General features: G+C 41.4%; 1 long non-coding RNA gene across 2 annotated transcripts in view; it reads left to right on the top strand.

Moving 5' to 3' along the window:
- Positions 1-10,894, top strand: part of LOC144324111 (uncharacterized) — a 262,943-nt gene that overhangs the window by 76,189 nt on the left and 175,860 nt on the right. The window lies entirely within an intron of this gene.

Here is a 10,894-nt window from a genome sequence, read left to right as displayed (position 1 = left end):
AGGAAGTGGGGGGGGGGGCACGAGGATAGCTCAGTTGGTTAAGTATCTGCCTTGGGCTGAGGTCACAGTCTTAGGGTTCTAGGACAGAGCCCCATGTTGGGTTCTACTCAATGGGGAGCCTGCTTCTCCCTCTCTCTCTCCCCCTGTGCTTTCTCTCAAATAAATACATAAAATCTTAGGGGAAAAAAAGAGTAAGGAATGAATTGTTGCCAGAACTGTTCATGTTTAGATCATTCCTGGTTCCAGATACCCTGACCCAGTTCAGTAGTCCAGGCCCCTTACACACCAGGAGGAAGAGGTTGGACAGAATGGATCTAAGTAGTTTACTGAGACAGAGGTGAGGTAATAGGGGTGGGGAAGCTAGTTATTAAAGCTGAGGTACTGGGTCAGCTAGATTTGAGAAACAGGGCAAAATTCTACCTGTTGGAACTGGGGCCGCAAATCTCAAAGTACTTCTCAGATTTTTCCTCCATAAGATTAGTGCTTATCAAACTTCAGTAAACTTCAGAACCACTGCGTGCACAGATTCTGCCTTAGTAGATCTGGGGAAGGGATTACAGTCTAGGGATCTGCAAGTTTTCTTGTATATCTTTCAAAGAAATATCTGCTTTAATGCATATTAAGCAAAAACAGCATACATATTTTCTTCCCCTTTTCATTCACATGATAGCATACCATGCACAGTGTTTTGAACCTTGGGTTTTTTTTTTTTTTGTGTGTGTGTGTGTGTGTGTTTTCTTTTTCACTTAACAATGTTTCTTTGAGAGTGTACCATACTAGTATATAAAGTTTTCTCATTCTTTTAATGACTACCTAGTTTCCCATGGTGGGAGCGTATCATAATTCATTTAACAATACTCTGCTAATGAACATGCAGGTTGTTTCTGATCCCTTTCAGCTGTAAACAGCATAGCAACAAGTACCATGTACACATGTCATTTCCCACATAAGTGATTATATCTGGATAAATTCTTAGAAGTGGAATTATTGGGCCAAATGGTAAGTGATTTTGTGATTTGGATAGATATTGCCAAATTACCCTTCACAGAAGTTCTATCAATTTATACTCCTACGAGCATGAATACCATTTGTTCATAAACTCTAGCCAACAAACTGTACTATCAAACTTTTTAACTTTGCCAATAGGATAGGTCAAAATAGTATCTCATTGCTGTTTAAATTTATAATTCTTTTACCATGAGAGGAGGATGAGCATATCTGAACATGTTTGAGAGTCATTTGTATTTGTGTGTGTGTGTGTGTAAAGCCTGTTTGTTTCCTTTGACCATTTTTCTGCTGGATCTTTTGATCTTTATTTTACTGGTTTGTAGGGTCTCTTTATCTATAAGAGAAATTAAGCTTCTGGTTGGGATATGAATTGCAGATATTTTCCCCAGCTTGTGTTTTATCTTTTGGCTTCCCTTTTGGTGGCTTCTGCAGTATAGCTTTTAATAAAAATGTAACTGTTATTGAATTCATAAATATTTTATGTTGGGGGCCCAAAGTGATTTCTGGGTTTTATGTTATACTTAGAAAGGCCTTCCGCATTCTGAGATTATGAGAAATTATCCCATAGATTCTCATAGTATCTTTATGGATTTTAAAAAACATATTTAAATCTTTAATCCAGATAGAATTTATTCTAGAAATAAGATGTAGTATTTAGTTGCAAATTTTTTTCAGATGGCTATGCAGTTTCCCCCAGTGCCCTTTATTGAATAATCTATTCCTTACTTTTATCATTGCCCAGATTTAAATTGCTCCTTTTATCCTATTCTAGATTCTGTATGGATTTGGGTTTAACTCCAAACTTTTTTTTTCTGTGACATGACTATATCTGTCTCTTTGTGTACCAATACCACACTGTTTTAATTGTACTAGCTTTATAAGGTAATTCTAATGCAGGTGGTCCTTGGAGTACACTTTGAGAAACATTGTCCTAAGGGCTGGTACAGAGCTAGCTCTCTGTAGAATAGGATTATAAATTGACTTCAACAATGAAGAGAAGAAGGCTACTAAAGTGCATTTGGAAAAGGTGCAGACTTCATAATTCCACCTGTATCCATCTGTTTCACAAATTTGAGTGACTCCTACATATTGATAGTAGCAAGATATATATATATTATATATACACATACTATATACATACACACATATTATATATATAATATATATATGTATATATACACATACATACAGATAATGGGTCATATCCTTCTTTGTCAATGATATTGACTCTTATACAGATCAGAATCTATAGTTGAGGATTTGACTATGGCAGTGGCTATGATATGTTACTGGTATGCCTAACCAATTTTGACAATTTTGGAGAGAATGCAGAGGGGAGAAGACAGATTGATCCTTTTGAAAATTTTCCTATTATTAAAAATGTAATTTCATTTTGACTTTTTAATAGGAATTTTGTCAGTTGTTAGTTTTGTCTATTTGCATGGCTCTTGAATTAATATAAGAGTACCTTTATGTGATAAGTATTATTTATTCAGTCTACATGCATGGATTTATTTTTATAGACTATTGCAAGGGGCTCATAGATCAGAAAGTATACTTCTACATAAGGATTGTGCACATACATAATCAATTTTTTTTCATTCAACATGTGTGACTTGAGCTCCCATTATGTTGCCAAGAACTTTGATAAGTGCTGGGTATGCAATAAGTAGCCAAACCAGAACAAAAAAGAGGAAAAAAAAAGATGACTGCATATGAAAGAACTTGTATTAGCTTCCTAAGACTGCTATAACAAAGTATCACAAACTGGGTGGCTTTCAAAAACCAAATTTATTCTCTTACAGTTCTGAAGGCCAGTAGTTCAAAACCAACTTGTCAGCAGAGACATGCTCCCTCAGAAGGCTCCAGGAAGATCCTCCCTTGCCTCTTTCTAGCTTCTAATGGTTGTCTGCAATCCTTGGTGCTCCTTGGTTTATAGTTGCATCACTCCAGTTTCTGCCTCCATCTCCACATGGCTGCCTTCTTTCTGAATGCGTCTGTGTCTGTTCACAGCCTTCCTTTAAGGACACCAGTACCAAAAAAAAAAAAAAAAAAAAGGACACCAGTGCCCACTCTAATCCAGTATGATCTCATCTTTACTTGGTTCTATCTGTAAAGACTCTATATCCAAATAAGGTCACATTCAGGTTTATCAAGAGTTAGGACTTCAACATATCTTTTTGAGGGACACAATAGCACTTATCAAAATGTAAAGCAGAAATAATGTCTCTCTTAATCATCAAGTTAGCTTTAAAAAAAAGAAAAAGATTTTTGGGCACCTGGGTGGCTCAGTGGTTGAGCATCTACCTTTGGCTCAGGTCATGATTCTGGGATCCTGGGAACGAGTTCTGCATCGAGTTCCCCATAGGGATCCTGCTTCTCCCTCTGCCTATGTCTCCGCCTCTCTCTGTGTATCTCTCATGAATAAATAAAATAAAAAAAAAAAAGATTCATTTACTTATTTTGCACGAACAAGGTGGAGGGGCAGAAGGAGAGGAAGAGCAGACTCCCTGACTTGGGGCTTGATCCCAGGACCCTGGGACCATGATCTGAGCCAAAGGCAGACACTTAACTGACTGAGCCATCTAGGCACCCCTCAAGTTAACTTTAAAACATAATTTTAAAACAGTTGCCTATTTAACTACTTAATCAATCAAATGGGAATGGAGACAATGAGAATAAGAAATGATGCGGGGTGCCTGTATAGGTCAGTCAGTTAAGTATCTCTCTTCAGTTCAGGTCATGATCCTGGGGTCCTGGGATTGAGCCCCACATTGGGCTCTCTGCTCAGTTGGGAGCCTGCTTTTCCCCCTGCCCCTTTCCCTCTACCTGTGCTCTCTCTCTCAAATGAATAAATACAATCTTTACAAAAAAATAAAAAGGAGTGGTGCCTAGGTGGCTCAATCAGTTAAGTGTCTACCCTCTGCTCAGGTCATGAACCCAGGACCTTGGGATCAAGCCCTGCATTGGGCTCCCTGCTCAGTAGAGAGTGTACTTCTTCTCCCTCTCCCTTTGCTCCTCCCCTAGCTTGTGCTCTTGCACACTCTCTCTCTCAAATAAATAAATAAATAAAATCTTCAAAAAAAAAAAAAGGAATTAATGATGGTGGTATTGTCAAATTTATTGGAACTGCCATTGACCTAAACCATCTTCTACTACACAGAAGCTACAATTGGGTGGTCAGGAGTAGTAGGATTTGGGTCACCTAGGGGAGGGGGAAGCCTTCTGGAAGGGGAACTGGCATGGGTCAACAAGAAACATCCCTACAAATCATGGGGGGTCTGTAGTCTATCCTGGTTAAGGCAAACTACCCCTGCTTTTGTGGAGGAGACACTAACCTAGACTGCTTTTTCTTTTGGAAGAGGTAGTAGACAGCAAAATATGCCCTCCCTGATTGCCCTGTTGCACCAAGACTGCGGAAAAACAAGGTACTCAGCTTCTCTCCCTTTCTGCCCTTGGCAACCTTGGCCTCAGCCAACCTTCGTTAATGTGAGATCTGTTTCAAGCCAGGAACATGATTCTCAAAACATATTTCTGTGTCTTTGGTTTCCTACCAGGCTGTGCCTTTCCCAGAGCCAATATTTTCATAAAGATGGCAAAGTGTCTGTGGTTAGGATTCCATTTTATTTTATCTATTAACATTATTTTTAAAAAGTGTACTAACAGATTCAGAATCAAGAGCTCTAGAAGGAACCCATATTTTCCTATTGGTGACATGAAGAGCTGTAACAGAAGTTCTGTCTGGCAGTAGATGGAAAAACAATTTTAGTCGCTACATAGAGAGCTAACCTTCAGTTAACAAGTAAATTTGTTTTCATTTGCCTTCAGCTGCACACAGCTGGTTTTTTCCCTCACCCCTACTGAGGGGTTCAGTGTCCCCCTCCTGCCCTCCCCCTTCAGGCTGTAAAAACCCACTCTCAAAAAAACATTTGATAATCTCACACAGTTGTGTTAAGGGCTGAAAAATGGCAAAAGGAAGTTAGGAGACTGGATGAAAGCACACTTGAGTAGGAATCTAAGGCCTAGCTTGTTTAGAGGCTCTTATACCCTAGTGTTCAGGGGAAATGCTCCCAGACTTTTGGAGGCAGGAATGCCTAAATTTTGCATCCTGGCTCGATCACTTATTTAGCTGCATGATCAAAGACAATTAATGTAGATGCTCCTAAATTTCCTTTTCTTGAAAGTGAATACTGTAAAGCTTACTTTACCAGATTATTTCTCAGGTAACAGAGTACTTGACATACAAAAAGGCTCTGAAAGGATAATCATGGTAATTTGCTAATAGAAGACTGAGGATGTTATACTCTTTAAGAGAGAATTCCTTTGCCTTTTTGCCCAGCCAATTAGTGAGCATTTGCTTCTTCTAACAAACATTAAGCAGCATTGTGGTTCTGATGAGCAGTGACAGCTTTGCATAGAACTAGCTCATAACAAGCTTGCCCGTATTGCAACAGATTTAGGATGGCAGAGATGCCCTGGGAGAACGACAGGATATGCTCCCTCTGGAATACCGTCCCCCAGCCAGAGGGCAGGCTCTTTCTCTTTGACCAATTGCCACACTGCTGCTTCTCTAGGGCCCTCACCTATGTTTCAAGAGCCTTAGGCTTACACAAGAGGCAGAGAGAAACATGGAAACAGAAAAGAGACAAGCAAACCCCCTGGACTGTAATTTTCTTGTTCTTCTCTCTTATTAGGTTCTCTCTTATCTCTGAAAAATCCATGTTTTCAAGGATTAAGTTAGTCCTTGGAAGTTGCTACTCCCCATCTTCCATCCAATCTCTCCCTTGGGTCACTGATATGCAATCATAAATATTTTTCAAGGTTATATGGTCATCCTGCATTAGACTGGAGCCCCCCAAGAAAAAGGACTATGTATCTCATTCATTCATTTGTTCATTCATTTATATATTTATTCATTCATCACTTAAGATTGATAATAATAGTCAGTATTAAGCTTTTCCTATATGCTAGATAACTTGCTAAGATTTTCCCATATTATCTAATTTAATTATCCCAACAACTTTGTGATATAGGTATTATTTATATTTTATTTTTAAAAAAGATGTATTTATCTGAAGGAGAGAGAAAGAGCAGGAGGAGGGGCAGAGAGAAAGGAAGAGAGAATCCTCAGGCAGACTCCTCATTGAGCATGGAGCCCTATACAGGGCTTGATCCCCGAGCTTCATGACCTGAGCTGAAACTGAGCAAGAGTCAGACACTCAGCTGACTGAGCCACTCAGGTGCCCCTATATCTCATTTTTTAAAATGAGGTAACTGAGGGACGCCTGGATGGCTCAGTGGTTAAGCCTTCAGCCCAGGGCGTGATCCTGGAGACCTGGGCTCCCTGCATAGAGCCTGCTTCTCCCTCTTCCTATGTCTCTGCCTCTCTCTCTCTCTCTCTCTCTCTCTCTCTCTGTGTGTGTGTGTGTGTGTCTCTCATGAATAAATAAATAAAATCTTTAAAAACAATAATAAATGAGGAAACTGAGGTACAGATGTTACCTGCCCAGTCACACGTATAGCAAATGGGAGAATCTGGTTTCTATATTTTGCCCAAGTTGGTGCTAAGTAGATACTGAATAGTATAAAAGGCACACAAATGATAGTACTTGTCCTCCAGGAACTTAACTTAGATGGGTACATAAGACAAAACAAAAGCAGCCATGATGATGAAATATTTAAATAAATCTAACTGGAGAAAGGAAATTAGTGTGGGCTAGACCATTAAAATAAGAGCTCCTAAGCTTTAAAAGATGAAATCAGTGCTTCTGCAAAGGTATAGGATTCAGAACTCTTGAGTGGTGAGGCAGGGATAGAAGGAAGGTGGAACATATGTATGGGTGTGACAGGTAGAGAAAAGAGGTAATGATTACACAGCCAGAACAGTGCTAGGAGATAAGGCCCAGGTTGATTGGGTGGGCTGGAGTCTTTGGGAAAGAAGTTTAGAGCATTCTATCAAACAGGCCATGTAAAACTCCTCAACCTGTCTTAAGAAGAGTGTGGTAGAATCAAAACTGTGCCTTAAGAGGATTAAGAAGGGGATGCCTGGGTGACAGCGATTGAACGATTGAACGTCTGCCTTCAGCTCAGAAGGGTCTGGGGATCAAGGGTCTGGGGATCAAGGGTCTGGGGATCAAGGCCAGCATTGAGCCCCCTGAGGGGAGCCTGCCTCTCCCTCTGCCTATGTCTCTGCCTCTCTGTGTCTCTCATGAATAAATAATTTTTTTAAAAAAAGGATTAAGAAGTATCAAGGAGCAGAATAGGAATCTAGAAAGCTAGTTAGTACATTTCCTAAGCAGTCTAGGAATGAAATAAGATTCTGAACTAAATTTATGATAGTATAAATGGCCAGGAAGAAAGACAGAGAGAATGGGCTATTTCAAAGGAAGAGCCGACTGAACTTGTGATTGATTAGTTATGAGTGATAAGGAAAACGATGGACTTTAAAAGTGACTTGTAGGTTTTGAACTGATGAGACAGAGAAATGGTAGTAATAAAACATAAAGTTAGAGAAGGAAGATGTATATAGTTGTAGACATTTTAAATTTAAGTGCTGCAGATATCTGGATGAATGTTCAATTGGAGGAAGAAATTTGTGATTAGAGCACGAGAGAGGAATTAGGATTATAAAAGTAAAGTTGCTGTTACCTGAGAAATAAACATGCCAGTGCCAACATGTGGATGGACAGGGGGGCTGCTCGTTAGGTTTCAAGATAATTCCCCATAAGTATCTTGCATTTCTGCACACCTTGTGAGTAAGGTACTTACTACCCTTCATTCAAAATATCTTTTCAAGGATGTTTGTATAACAAATAGCCTTGGAAGGTAGACATGGTGCTTCCATCTAAAGAAAAAGCCATACATGCTTATTGTTTAGTATAATAAAGATACTGTCTCCCTATAGTGCAAAGAGCAGGTATGTTTACTGCCAAGTATAAAAGATTTGGTTTCCCTAAATTCAGAGTTCCTCTATTATAACACAACCCACAGCTTCCACAGGCATCCATTTCGGCCCATCTACATTATTCCCATGTGGCTAGGAAACAATGGAAACCAATGTAAATGTGCTAAAGCTCATGCTACTTGCTGTGCTGTGAATAATAAAGTCCTTTGTCTCCGGCCCAGAGTCTTTGGCCAGTATCTATGAAACTGTGTTAAGATAATTTGTTAGCTTGTAAATTTGGTAAAATCTTAGGCCTCTTCACAGTTCTTGAAATTTAGGTAAGGAAGTCTTATAGGGCAACTAGACAGGTTCTGGGTCTCAGGTGACACTGGTCAAAGGTGGAAAAATACTGAGAGCAGATAGATACTGGAGCAATATTCTCAAGAGCTCAGTCATGATGCCTGCCTAGCCCATGCTGCTGAGGGAAGGCTCCTGGAAGTGATCTTCTCCATATGTCTCCTTATATATCACCTTATAGCAATCTTATTGGCCCATAAAATCGCTGCTATAGACTGAATATTTGTGCCCCCCTCAACTTCTATGTTGAAATCCTAGCCCCCAACAGTATTAGGAAGGTGATTAAGGAAGGTAATTAGGCAATGAGGGTAGAGTCCTCATGAATGGGATTAGTGTCCCAGAGACACTCACCCCAGAGAGCTTCCTCAAACCTTCCACCATGTGGGGACACAGTGGTGCCAATGAACCAGGAAGTGGGCTCTCACCAGAACTCATTCATGTTGGTATCCTCATCTTAGACTCCCGGCCTCCAGAACTGTGAGATATAAACTTCTATTGTTTATAACAGCCACCCAGTCTATGGTACTTTATTATAGCAGCCCAAACTGACTAAGACAGCCCCTTTGGTTAAAACTTTTCCCACTGGGCTACCTTATAAGCATAGTCTAGGCCCCTGCTTTCAAACTAAGTGTCCCCCTGTTGTCCACACAGCATGGCCAGAGAGGTCACAATGTATCTTGAGCCCTTCACCTTAGGGTCAGGGTAGGAAGAAGGGAGGACTGAGCAAGAATTGGCCAGAGGAAATAGGACTTGGCTATAGCAAGGCCTATGCAGTCTGGGGGAGGGGCGGTCTGATAAACTCAGGCTTGATTCTAGGTAAATGATAGAGACCTTGAAGTAGGAAGTGTAGACAATACACAAGCCATGTGGGCTGAGGCTCTGTGGTCCTCAGTAGGTAGACATAGCTGGATTCTGGCTGCGATATTATTATTATTATGTGGTGTTATCATAAGTGGAGAGGAGTGAATTTAGTTCAAGTCAGTTGATTCAACACTTATTAAACATCTCTAGGGACTGTGTGATGTACTGGGGAAATGACAGTATCTCAAGGATACACAAATATTATAGAGTGTAATACATGCAATAATAAAGACACATCCCAGGTATAACGGAGAAGAGCGAGTCATTGATTTGGAGGGAACAGAAGGAGGTAGCTGGAGAAGGATCACTGAGGAATGGACCCCTGTGTAGCATTTCAAAAGATAAAGAAAATGAATAGGAGTTTTCCTAGGAGTATGAAGTGTTTGGAATACATGGCTCAGCCCAAAGTTTGGAGGAACAGAAAAGACACAGCAGGAATTAAGCAGATGACAGAGTCATGGCAAAGCATTCCAGGATTCTGGGTTAGACTCTGAACCCAGGAGAGAACTAATCTATTAAAAAGGAAACTCGGGATCCCTGGGTGGCGCAGCGGTTTAGCGCCTGCCTTTGGCCCAGGGCGCGATCCTGGAGACCCGGGATCGAATCCCACGTCAGGCTCCCGGTGCATGGAGCCTGCTTCTCCCTCTGCCTATGTCTCTGCCTCTCTCTCTCTGTGTGTGACTATCATAAATAAATTTTTTTTAAAAATTTAAAAAAAAAAGGAAACTGAGGGGTACCTCGGTGGCTCAGTTGGTTAAGTGCTTGCCTTCAGCTCAGGTCATGATCCCAGGGTCCTGGGATCAGGCCCTGCATCAAGCTACCTGCTCAGCAGGGTTCTGCTTCCTCTACTCTCTCTCTCTCTCTCTCTCAAGTAAATATATAAAATCTTTAAAAAAAAATGTGTGGCGGGGCGGGGCGGGGAGGGGGGGAGGGAATCCCTGGGTGGCTCAGTGGTTTAGTGCCTGCCTTCGGCCCAGGGCGTGATTCTGGAGTGGAGTCCCAGGATTGAGTCCCACCTCAGGCTCCCTGCATGGAGCCTGCTTCTCCCTCTGCTTGTCTCTCTCTCTCTCTCTCTCTCTCTTTCTCTCTCTCTCTCTCTCTCTCTCTGTCTCTCATGAATAAATAAATAAAATCTTTTAAAAAAAGTTGAGGGGCACCTGACTGGCTGAGTCAGTGGAGCGTGTGACTCTTGATGTCAGGATCATATAAGTTCAAGCCCCACGTTGGGTGTGGAGCCTACTTGAAATAAAAAAAATAAAAATAAAAATAAACTATTAAAAAAAGGAAACTGAGGCAGAACCTAAGCATGTGACAGGGCAGGGCAGAGGCAAGGAGTAAGTAAGCATCAGTGAGCCTGACAGTGTCGGGGCTGACCATGGGTGTGTGGGTGACAGGCTTCTGATCCTTCTTAGGTGGAAAAACTGATTTTGAAAGCATCTGCCTTCTGCTCTGTGAGGGCTCGGGGGCAGGAAGACCAGGCCTTCTGGGGTGACTTTCGCTGAGTGAGGCTGGGTCAATTCCTTCTTCATGAATTCTGTCATGCCTAGACTCTTGGCTCTCTGGGTTATGAAAATAGCCTCCTAACTGGTTTCTCAGCTGTGTGACACAAGCTCCTCTGATCCATCTTCCAGACAGCCCTAGGGGTGTTTTCCTAAATAGCAAATCTAATGGTGGCACTTTGCTGCTTAAGATCATGCAGCAGCTGCCGGTCGTCAGCCCCTGCTCTCTGACGAGGCCCTCACAGTGTAGCCCTGCCAGGGCGGATGTTCAGGGAAGATAATGAAG

This window comes from Canis aureus, chromosome 11, assembly GCF_053574225.1.
Source record: "Canis aureus isolate CA01 chromosome 11, VMU_Caureus_v.1.0, whole genome shotgun sequence".
Lineage (NCBI taxonomy): Eukaryota > Metazoa > Chordata > Mammalia > Carnivora > Canidae > Canis > Canis aureus.
This window is presented reverse-complemented; position numbering and strand designations above follow the sequence as displayed.